The sequence below is a fragment of the Diuraphis noxia genome, unplaced genomic scaffold (assembly GCF_037042655.1).
Source record: "Diuraphis noxia isolate RWA-SAM2 unplaced genomic scaffold, SU_Dnox_SAM2 contig0002, whole genome shotgun sequence".
Classification (NCBI taxonomy): Eukaryota; Metazoa; Arthropoda; class Insecta; order Hemiptera; family Aphididae; genus Diuraphis; species Diuraphis noxia.
The window spans coordinates 7,189,101-7,201,859 of NW_028301712.1; the positions used below are offsets into that span (position 1 = coordinate 7,189,101).

General features: G+C 35.9%; 1 long non-coding RNA gene across 1 annotated transcript in view; it reads right to left on the bottom strand.

Annotated features, from left to right (window-relative positions):
* Positions 1–93: 93 nt before the first annotated feature.
* Positions 94–12,759, bottom strand: part of LOC149058002 (uncharacterized) — a 79,378-nt gene continuing 66,712 nt past the window's right edge. Inside the window, exon 2 of the long non-coding RNA XR_016190071.1 lies at positions 94–345. This is a non-coding gene — a long non-coding RNA (uncharacterized LOC149058002). The remainder of the gene's footprint in view (positions 346–12,759) is intronic.

Consider the following 12,759-nt stretch of genomic DNA (forward strand, 5'->3'; position numbering starts at 1 on the left):
ACAATAATATTATAATCTTGATGTTAACGATCCAATTGTAGGAATAAGCTTTTAATCCACTGTGAGAATATAGGTTTTATAAGTTTAAAAATATAAAGTACAAAGAATGTGTTTAATCAATGAAAATAGGTTATAATACAAAATGTATATTATGTAAGACTTAAGCGAGAAATATATGTGTGAAAAGTGGCTTAGTGTGGCATCGGTCGTACGCTTAACTGTGGAAACGCTCTTAAGTGTACATATTGGTTGGTGTTGCTAAATCCTGGATGGGTAATCACTAGGGTCTTAACCAACCGTTCCCTCCTGCAAACAGCTAATGGCCAAAATTATCAGGCATATGATCTATAAAAAAATATATATATATAAAAACGATATATAAGACTACTGAACTGGCTGAAAAACAGTGACAGAGCATACTAAACTAAAATAATTTTTAATTATTTAGTCAAACCAATAATAATTCTAAATTTTACATATGTTTATATATAATATATTGATTATATGCAATGCATAATATATAAAAATATGCAACACATTCTTCATAATTTATAAAATACATAAATGTTAAACATCTTTTTTGAACTAGCATTGAGTACTGGTTATGAAACACTGAATAAAAAATTAGTACGTATTTAACAATGAAACTACTAGTGTAACAGCCAAGGTTGGGGTTTTATAGCATTTACAAATTTGTTATGAGATGTTTAAAAAATAACAGAGTGAGCTAAAAATGTGTTTCATGATACAGAGAATTTAAATTAAACATTTTATTTTGCGATTTTTTAATTTTTAGTGATTTTTTGGATTTTTATGTTTTTGATCAAAATCTGTCATATTTTATGAAATTATATTTTAGTAAATGTGATTTAAAATTTTTTTCAATCGAACTCAAATAAATTGTAAACGCATAGATTAAGTAAATAAACCAATTACGCTGATGCAACGCCGTACAATTATAGTGATAATGTTTGTCTTTTGGTATAATATTAAGATAATTTCGTATTAGGTTCTTGATTCTAATTTAAGTTATCTGCTGATTTTGTTATCGATTTCTACTGTGATTATTAATCGCCGATTATCAACGAACAAGCGTTGAATGCGTTTTATAATCAATTGTAAGTGAATAAAAAATATCCTTTTTTTTTTGTTGCATATTTAGTTGTTTTTATTGCATATTATGTTTAACGTATAACGTATTAAAAAAACTATAATTTCTATATTGTGACATATATTGCAATATTGCATAATTTTCACGGAATACCTACGGTTTTGTATGTCTTGTCACCGTGACGTTATTTTGTTTTAATGAAAAAGTAATTGATATTTTTAATGGATAGTTGGTGCACAGTTCTAAATGTGTATTGTTTTTAGAGACCTTAATATATAAGTCCCAAAGTCTAGTTAGCACATGGTAAGATATAACTCAGGCATACTAAGTGAACGATTACTATAATTGACAAACTACAACTTAACTACTGTTGTATCTTTTCATACATTTATTTTGGTATTTCCGTTAGATTGATATTTTTTACCATTTTACCTACAATTTCAATAGAATTAAATATTACGATCAAACGGCGTCCTAGCTAGGCAATTTAGCTACATAATATCTGCAGATAAATATTGCTATTGAATAATATATCCCAACAAAAACACTACGCCAAACTCCGTGTAAAAAAACGCTCAGTATAAAAAAAATCCACCTCAAAAAGTTGTGATATCATTTTATAGCTATGTATTTAAACTATATAGGAATAGATATATTATTATAATTTATGTTAAAATGCATTGCTTATAAATTGAACTTAGCTGGTGACTTTATTTAAAACTCATGAGAATTCATTTCGTATTGAGTATACATGTTATCTTTGAAAATGAGTGATACTAATTGAGTGTTACATAAATTAATTGTTATAAATTACTAATTAAATGTTATAATTTTAAAGTCACCAGCTAAGTTCAATTTATAAGCAATGAATTTTAACATAAATTATAATAATATATCTATTCCTATATAGTTTAAATACATAGCTATAAAATGATATCACAACTTTTTGAGGTGGATTTTTTTTATACTGAGCGTTTTTTTACACGGAGTTTGGCGTAGTGTTTTAGTTGGGATATCACTAATTTTTTTTATGTTATTATTATTATTATTATTGTTGTTGTTGTAATCATTATTATTAAATATTATAATGTCATATATTATGTATTATTATATAATATCAAACATTTAAGTTTTTAATTATTTTTTTCCATTAATATAATGTAAATATCTTCCCCCCCCCCCCCCCCCGGGGCCACCGTTCATACTTTATTTGAGTATCATTACACCTTACCCAATAATTGTGCAAGAAGGACGACGGTCGACGCAAGAAAGAACAATATTGATAAATGATAATATACGCGAGCCGTTACGTATTAACTGAAAACACCGCCACCGCAAGCGCTGTGACAAAGCACGCGGGTACGGTAAGTGTGTGTGTGTATCTCCTCAGAGGGCGGGGAACTTCATGCGGGCCGCAGGGAATATTATCGAATAACATTTTATTTTTTTGCCATAAAAATCCATAATATATTTGGCTATAACTCCATTTATAATGTTCAGATCGGATTAAAAAGTGCAGCATGCACTTCTACGGAACATTTCCAATAAGATTGGTGCATTGTCAAACTAAATGATTGTACAAGAAATTAGGTATGCATTGTCAACTATTTTTTATCGTGATTTCAGATGCTTCCTGTAATTATACCCGGCAGTTGTCGCGCGTTGTGATTGCCGATGCGTTCATTTTAAGGCGTTTTTTTTTTATACTTAGTGCGACCCTGCCGGGTCGTTGGATTTTAATCATGATTCATGATCATGTTAGAAAGTGGAAGGTTAACCTAGGTATAACGAAATAAATAAATTAACATTAAAAGTCTAGAAAAAGTAGAAAACTATCATTTATGAATATATTGTAAAAATTAAAGCAACAAAAATAAAGTTCAAATATTACATGTACCTATAATTTGAATACAATATTTATATAAATTATAAATATATAAAAATATGTTTATAATATAGGTAATAGTAAAATTGTATCGTGTGTTTAGTTACATTTTATACATATGGTTTGTCTACCTGGTATAGAGTGCTAAATATATTTCATATATATATTATATATATCTCGTATAATTGATATTCGCAAGCCCAGATCCATGGAATAATATCATAATAACCTTTCCCTGGGGAAGGAATTCTAGCCTTTTTTGCACGGATACTACAACATACCTTACAGTAAGCTTGTTCAGAATCATCCTTAATTTCTTGCAGCCAGTCCATAAATAAGTTGTCCGTCTTCCACACTTGAGGGAACTTTTGTGTATATACTATATGTTAGCTTTCCCATTATTCACCTTAATATACTCGGATACTGCCGTGTCAAGCAAGTGAAGTGAAACCGAAGTACGAATTACAATTCAAAACAAAACCAAAAGAAAACCAAAAAAACAATATGGGAACTCAATGATTTGCCGAGTACTAAACTGCAATTCAAGAAATAATTTTTCTTGTCAATTTGTTTGGAAAATATAAAATACCAGTTTTCCAGCTATTATTTATATTTTTATATTCTTATATTTTACATGCAGCTACTACTATAGCACTATTAGAGTTATATTCTGTAATATGGTAACATATTTAATAGCTTTAGAATACTACATATTCTCTAGTCTTATACTCTTTATCTTAATTAGTTCACCTACAATGGATACAATAGATCCAGGTACTTATTTTTATTGTTCAAATCAAAACCAGTTTCGAACACACGGGTTAGGATATTATACTAATAGTTGCCGACGTGCTATAATAATATAGTATATCGTTATAAGGCGATATTCCAAAAAAAGGGAGAAAAAGAAATGAAAAAAAAGCGGGTAAGTGGGTATCACTCAGCTGTACATTAGAGGGTGGGGTGGACCTCTGACTAGGGTAGGTTATATTTGAATGCAATGATAGGTATCATTGTATACGAAAAACGATTCTGAACGGAGATGGTTTATCTGTCTAGGGTATATTATAGATTATTAAAAATGTTCAAACCTTAGATTTAAAAAGAAAATTTTTTATGAATTTCTAGCTTAAAATAATTTGCGAATTTTCGTGATTTTTACGTATGATGTCAAAATTTAAATTTAAATGCTTGTAAAAAAAAAATTGTGACTATGTATTTCTTTTATTTTGCAACTGCTATTGTAAAAATATGTTAGTAGCCTTGTATTAAATTTTCAAATCTTAGATTTAAAACGAAAAACTTTTATGAATTTTTATCTAAGATAATTTGAACATTGCCGTAATTTTTACGTATTAAGTCGTTATTTGAACTTCAAATGCTAATAAAAAAATTTTTCCCATGTATTTTTATAATTTTTTAATCACTATAAGAATAACTTATAAGGAACTTCGTATTAAATTTTCAAGTATTTTGATTGGGCCAAAAAAATTTTATCGACACTTCAAAAGGTCTATAAATATCTCAAAAAAAGTCAAAATATTTTGAAAATTAAATAATGTAAAAAAAATGCCAATCTGAATAACTGGTAAAATTTTCATGTGTCTACGATTTATACTTTTTGAATAATAACAAATATTTTAAATCGTTATCGTTACGCTATTTCGAAAAAATTTAAAATTCAAACGCACTTAAAATTTTTCCTATAATCATGCTTCGAGTTTTCTCTATTGCTATTTGAAGAAAAACTTATGGAAAACTTAGTATTGTATTTTTAATCCTTAGTTATAAACACAAAAAATGTTATGATTTTTCAACTTCAAAATTACTTGCAAATTTTCACGTTTTCGACAGATTTCGTAAAATTTTGAACTATAAACGCTTATAAAAAAAATTGTGACTTACGATTTTTAATTTTTTTTAGCTACAATTAGAACAACTCATAAGGAACCTTGTATTAAATTTTCATCTTTTTTTGGTAGTCCAACATTTTTTTACCGACACTTCAAAAAAAAATTCTCAAAAAAATCGAAAATTTCAGTGGTCTATAAATAACTCAAAAAAAGTTGAAATTTTTGAAAATTAAACTGTATATATATATAACTAACATTAACATTTGGTGAAAACTTCAAGTATTTACAGTGATTAGTTTTTTAATTACAACCATATAAAAATATCGATGTGGTCGATAACTGGTTTTGCGTAAAAATTCCCGTTTTTCTGTCATTTTTTTTTTGTTTTTCTCGATTTTTTTGAAAACTGTTGGAAAATGTTTACTTTTGACCTCTATAATGCACCAAGGATATTCACTTTTACATCGGAAACCACCCCCAAAGTTTGAAATTGAAGCATTATTTCGACTATTTATGCTGTACACAGACACAAAAACAAACATAAAAAAAAACACACATCATTGTAAAATCAATACATTCATCACTTCGTTCAGAATCTAAAAAAACCAGAAAAATGAATATCAACTAGATTCAAGTAGATGCAGCAAGAAAAAACCAGATTTAGTTATAAAAAAACCAACTTGGCAACACTGCTGAGGACTAATGTTTATAGTTTTTGGTTTCAAAAGACTAATTAAAAACACATATCCCCGTCGAGTACCTCAAAACTTTAATTAGTGGGAGTACTTACCTACAATAGTAACGCTTACGAGTGTTTGATCCCCTGCAAACGTGTCATTTTTAAAGAATTGTGTTTAGGCAACCTTTATTCATTCATCGTGGTCATCATTACGGTTCGGGTTTGTGCGTGGAATGTAAATGATCCTTAGTAGGTATGTGTCTACATCAATCACCCGCATAAACACATTATGTTATTAATCAATCATCGGATCAAGATGTTCGAAATCAATTTATAGACGCGAAACAACTTTATTATACTATAAGCTACACTCAATACGCCTGACAACAATAATATTTAAGTATTTCTAGAGGTCCGATTAAAACATGTTAAGATGCTTGAGCTTAGAATACATAAACAGTAATGCTTTGCATCGGTCAGAGCACTTTTTCAATTTTTCAATTAAATATAGTTATTGATAACTGTTGAAAATATAATAGGTACGCTCCGACCGGAGCCATAATTCAAATATTATTCTCTACTCAAGCGTATAATAGGGCCATAGGGGTATGGTTAATGTTAGTTTCAGATGTTACACAATTATAACAGCTCAGAAATATAAAGTAGTTAGGTATATGCACGTGCGCCCAAAGGTAAAATTTTAAAGTGGGTCAAAATAAAAAAAATCTCAAATGTAAGATAGTAAAGATTTAATGTTATTTTCACATGTAAATGTAAATATGCATGTTATATTTGTATATATATATATACATATATATAGATAGGGTTGATTAAAAAACATTTCAATTAGTAAAGAAAAAAAATAGAAAATCAAATAATCTAATCTAATATATTATTTCGAATCGGTAAATCAGAACTGCAAATTTCTTCGTTATATTCCAAACATAGTAATGAAATCCTAAATGAAAGTATCTTTGTTTATGGTCACTCTATCACGACGAAGGCTCATCACACACAACCCATTCATATTATTTTTTCTCCAGGGGGGGGGCAAGTGCCCTAACTCCCCCCCCCCCCCCCCAATGGGCGTCTCTGGTTATATGTTGTATTATTATACAGTCCATAACAGAGAACAGACTCTCGTTGACGAATGGAAATCAGTAAAGCCTAAGGGCGATGTGACAATACAATTTAGGTGATCTCTGCTAATCACATGGGCAATTATAATAGCCATTAGGAATATTCGTCACCAGATGGGAAAACTAAAATAATTATAATTTATTTTCCGGCTATTGATGGTATTCATATCATAACCGAAATATTTGTCTATTACTGGTTGCCATTAGTTATATTGAAAAAAACGGTTAGTTATCACTTTATAAGTGTTACCTATTACTTATTAAGTTAAAACAATTGTGGCAATTGGAAAAAAAATCCCCAAAGCAACTATTTAATCTTTAGATTTGAATTTATAAAAGACAGAAGTGGTTTAATTATATTTTAATACACAATGAAAAAAAAATAGGAAGCGTAAAAATGCATAGGTAACATTTTATTAATTATTTAAATCACAACTTACAATTGATTACTACATTAATATGAAATAGATACATAATATTATAAGAATTACATGTTAATGCATTAATACATAAAGAACAACTGGCAAAATCTAAAAACTGCTTATCAGTATTACAATATTATCACTTATCACAACTTCTCCGGTTTACAATATATTTTTTAATTTTTAATTTTTAGAATTATGATACAATAAAAAGAAAATAACCTAATATTATGATAAAACAGAAGTAAAAATAATATAGATAATGGTACATAAAATAACACAGTTCAAGTACAAACAATACTTATTTTTTTATTTAAATTAATATTAAAAGATTTTACTGGGCTTCGCTGAGAAAAACTCGTAGGAGGCCCAGGGTTATCTAGTTTACAAATAATTATTATTGCTATAGAGTATAGGAATACATTACATTTTTATATAAAGATAAACATATTTTTTTTCATAATAAATCTAATAAATAATTTAAGTAACAGTGTTGATTTGCATGTTATACAATATTAAGTTTTAGTAACATTATATTTATATCGGAGTCAGCGAACAATTTTTTTTATAAAATAAACAGTGGCATATTAGGTATATCACTGGGCATTAAGTTAATAGTGAAGTAATATAAGTTCAGTATATAGATATATTATAGTATATATTTTAAAACAATGTATGTATTGTAAGTTCATGGGTAAGTCATGGTATCATAAATGAAAACATTGACAATACTAATCCCCAACTTGAAGCAGATATCAGATGTCTTATCCGGAAAAGAAGGAAGTGTCCTACCCCCAAATTTTACACCAATGATAAGTTTTTGTATGAAATTTGCGCCTATTACTTCCGTGGACGTTCAACGATCCTTTAGTACATACAAAATTATATTAACTGAATAAAGAACAAACACGACCCCTCAAAATGCGATCTCCAAGTTTCCACGTCCAACCGACGCTCACGAAGTCCGACGGTTTTTGGGTCTAGCCGGCTACTTCAGGAGGTTCATTGTGCGGTACGCCGAAATCGCGGCACCGCTCGCGCAGTTGACCGGCAAGGACGTGTCTTTTGACTGGTCACGGGAACGGGAGGAAGCTTTTACCACGCTTCGGGAAGCGCTGTGTAATGAGCCCGTGGTTAGCATGTTCAATCCTAACGCCGCAGTCTTTCAAGTACACAAGGATGCCAGCAGCCGCGCGCTGTCGGGCATATTATTACAAGGTGACACCGCGACGTCGTTACATATTGATAACATCCAAGCCGCTAGGGTGCACAATGAGTATTGTGTATTAGTGTATTGTAGTTAGTTGTTGGTTGTCGACCGTATGCGCCGGAGCGGCCGTCAGAGTGTGATAACTAATAAGATTGATGTTAATAAAGTTGTTCTGTTAATTAATTCGTGTTAGTCTGTGCGCCTATAGTTAACATTATTTCAGAAGTGGGATTCGGATTGAAGAACGTAGTGCGAGTGTTGTGTCAAAATTCGGAATTGTTAAGTCGATGATCGTTGTTCACGTGCTTATTCGCCGTTCGTTGTACGTCGTATTCGTCGCGTTAAGTTAGGTTAGAATTGTAACGGTTGGCACCCGTGTGTACCATTACGGTTACCGTTATCACCAGACGGTATCGTTACGACCGCGGCCGGTGTTGTTATTGTTGTTGTCATTGATAGTGTCGTTGCTCGTCATGGATGATCAAGCGTCGCAAATTCCAAAGGCGCCGACATACAATGAGCTTGTTGCTCTCGTTGAAGAATTACGGAAACGAGTCACTGAAGCGACTGTGACGAGTGACGTGAACGCTAAGATTATCGATATGAGTGTATCTGATGACAGATCATTATCGGAAACGAGCTCGCGTCGACCCGCTTTAGACTTTCGTGTGTTACCGGACCTAGATAAAACCGTCGGTGTGTTTAGTGGTCGGGAAACGACTCATGTTGCAGCCGATTGGCTGACATCGGTCGAGGGCGTCGCGAACCTGAATTGTTGGCCTTTTGCGTATCGGCTCCAGTTCGTGCGCGCGAACGTTCAAGGTGCGGCAAAAGATTGGTTTGTAGGTCGTACGTTCGGAGACTGGCAAGATTTCAAAACACAATTCCATGCGACGTTCATTCGTGCCGTGCGCATGTCGGATAGGTGGGAAGCCTTACGCAGACGGTACCAAGCGAAGGACGAGCATTTGATGGATTATTTCCAGTCGAAAGTAAGACTTTGTCGAGATCTCTCGTTGCCGTACGATGAAGTGCGCGATCATGTTATTCAAGGATTATATTCCCGTGACCTGGCGATGTATGCACTAGGCAAGGTGCATATGGACGAAAATGACCTTTTGGCAGACATTCTGGACTGGGAGAGGATGGATTCACTGCGAAGATCCAGTGCAAAGGCGGAACGCCCGACTAAGGCGAAAGACACGATCAAGTATAATACAGGCCCGCGGAACCAGTCCTCGAGCGATACTCAAAGTGATAAGAAGACATGGAGGCGTGCAGTACCTATCGAACAGAAAACGAATTTTGAGACTTCCGGACAGCAAGATAAAACGAGTGATTACATCGAACGTGGCAGCTGTTTCAACTGCCACAAGGTTGGTCATCTTTCTCGTGATTGCCCTACGAGGCGTAAACCAATGACGTGTTACAACTGTGGTGTCGTTGGGCATATGAGAAACAACTGCCCGAACTTACAACAAGCTAACGCTGTCGTTGAACAAAACAGTGTCGAAGGGCACCACCCGTATCAAAAGATTGGAGTCGTGAACGGGCACGAATTCATTGTACTGTTGGATACCGGGAGTCATTTTACGTTGCTTAAATCGACAGTCGCAATCAAATGTGGACTGAACGTTCATCCGTCGGCAAAACCGCTATACGGTGTAGGAAGTACCGTGGTACCAGCACTCGAGACTGTCGGTGAAGCACTAACCGAGATCGTCGTTGATGGTGTCAACGCCGGATCTGTAGTGGCTCTGGTTGTGCCGGATGACGTACAAAGGCCGGACATTATCGTGGGAAGGAATTGGTTGGACTCGCCCGCGGTAGCATACCATAAGGCTGGAGGACAGCTGGTACTCACAGAGGCGAATGTCGTGAACAAACTGTCGGACACTACAGTCATGACGCTTGACAGTGAGTTTGACTGTCTGCATGTGGTCAGTGCAGAGACCGAAGTTGTGCGTGCGACACTAAGTCTGGACGAGTTCAAATATGTGGATGAAGACGCAAAGGCCGATGAAAGGGCGAAGTTGCAAGAGTTAGTGGACGAATATCGGGATTGTTTTGCTGCTGGGTTGGAAGAACTCGGGTGTACTTCGTTGGTCAAGATGGATATTGTAGAAGTGCCTGGGAGCAAGCCAGTAGTATGCAGACCGTACAAGACGACCGCAACCGATAGGGCTGAGATAGACAAGATCGTTAGTGACTGGAAGCGGTGTGGGTTAGTGACAAAGACGAGGTCTCCCTACTCCAGTCCCGTAATTCTTGTGAACAAGGTACCGGAAAACATAGACTTTGCGTTGATTACAGGCGCTTAAACAAACAAACGCTACGTCAGCACTTTCCGTTACCTGACATGAACGAGCAACTGCAGTCGTTAGGAAAGAGCAAACTATTTGCTCAACTCGATCTAGCAAGTGGTTATCTACAGATACCGATGACAGAAGACGCGTCTGCGAAAACAGCGTTCATAACGGAAGATACTACCGGACAATTTGTCCGTATGCCGTTTGGACTATCGGGAGCTGTTGCCGAGTTCACTCGCTTAATGCGCCATGTGTTGGGGCCATTACATGGTAAGACCGTTCGGAACTATCTGGACGTTATGGTCGTAGACGCCGACGATTGGTCGGACATGTTGCATAAATTGCGTATGGTGTTTGATCGTTTGAGGGACGCGTGCCTGACGCTTAAACCGTCGAAGTGCGTTTTCGGCGCGAGGAAGATCGAATTTTTGGGATTTGTAATTGGCAGTGGTCGAATACAACCAGGTGAGTTGAAGACGCGAGCAATTTCGGATTTCCCTACTCCGGTGGATGTGTTGTCGCTGAAATGTTTCTTGGGACTTACCGGGTTCTTCCGAAGATTCGTGGAAGGTTATGCTATCATAGCGGAACCGCTTACACGGCTGACAAGGAAGAACGTGGACTTTTCGTGGCGAGAAGAACAGGTTAACGCGTTCCAAAGGTTAAGGGACGTATTGACACGGCCGCCGATACTCGGAATATTCGACCAGACGGCCGGTGTCACTGAATTGCATACCGACGCGAGTTCGGTTGGGCTCGGTGCCATGTTGCTGCAGTCCAGGGGAACTGGCGAACCCTTGCAACTGATATATTGTGTAAGTAAAAGGACAAGTGAGGCGGAGTCAAAATACCATTCTAGCAAACTGGAGTTGATGTGTATAGTTTGGGCAGCTAACAAGTTACGACAGTTCGTGTTAGGAATGCATTTTGTAGTTTATACGGACTGTCAGGCCTTGGTCTATCTAAACTCGTTCAAGGGCACAAATGCTCAAGTGGCACGTTGGCACGACATACTCCAAGAATTTGACTTTTCGGTCAAATATCGGCCTGGAACCCGGATGAGTCACGTCGACGCTCTGTCCAGGGCACCGGTTGACCCGGCTGTGGGGGAAGTGATTCCGGTTGACTCTGAGTTGAAGGACAGGTGGGACGTGTGTGTTGTGCTCACTACAGAAGATAAAGTCCGGATGTGCCAAACTGCTGATGAAGAACTATCTGAGCTGATTCGAGGCCTAAGGAATGATTCGGATGATTCTGGTCCCAGAGACAAGAACTTTATGCTAGAAAGTGGGTTGTTGTACCGGAAGTTAAAAGACAAGCTACTATTTGTGATGCCGAGGTCGATGCGGAAGAGTTTAGTGGTCGCCGCGCACGACCTGAAAGGACATCCAGCCGTGGATCGTACTGTCGCAAACATTCTGCAAGATTTTTGATTCGTGCGGATGCGGAGGTATGTGAAGTTCCATGTCAGAATGTGTATGGAGTGTCTGTTAGTGAAGAGACCTAGGGGAAAACAGCCAGGTTTGTTGCATCCGATTGCTGTAGGCAAGAGGCCTTTTGACACGGTGCATCTGGACCATGTGGGCCCGTTTATCACTAATTCGTGTTAGTCTGTGCGCCTATAGTTAACAATATGGTATACGCGGTGGGTAATAGGACGACTTCGGTCGAGTCGAAGTATCACTCGTCCCGCCTAGAATTATACGCGATAATTTGGACCCTCACCAGTCTACGTCAGTTTCTACTGGGTGTCAAATTCGTTGTGTTCACTGACTGTCAGGCATTGGTCTACCTGAACCTACATAAGACGGTTAAGCCGCAAATAGCCCGCTGATACGAGGTGTTCCACGAGTACGATTTTGAAATAAGATATCGTCCGGGAACGCGCATGGCCCACGTCGACGCTTTATCTCGAGCGGTCAACGACGAGACGAGCGTCGCTATGACCAAGGAAGAACGAGTTTGTTGTGATCCAGTTGTGGAACACGGTTAACAAGTAGGCAAATCAAATGAACAACTCAAAGTTTTGAATTTAATTATTAATTGTGATTGTTATTTAACTTGGTTAGTTATAAGGGACGCGCGCGGCTGGTGATTCCGAAATCAATGAGAAAAGGTGTCGTTATCGAAGCTCATTATCACGGAGGTCAT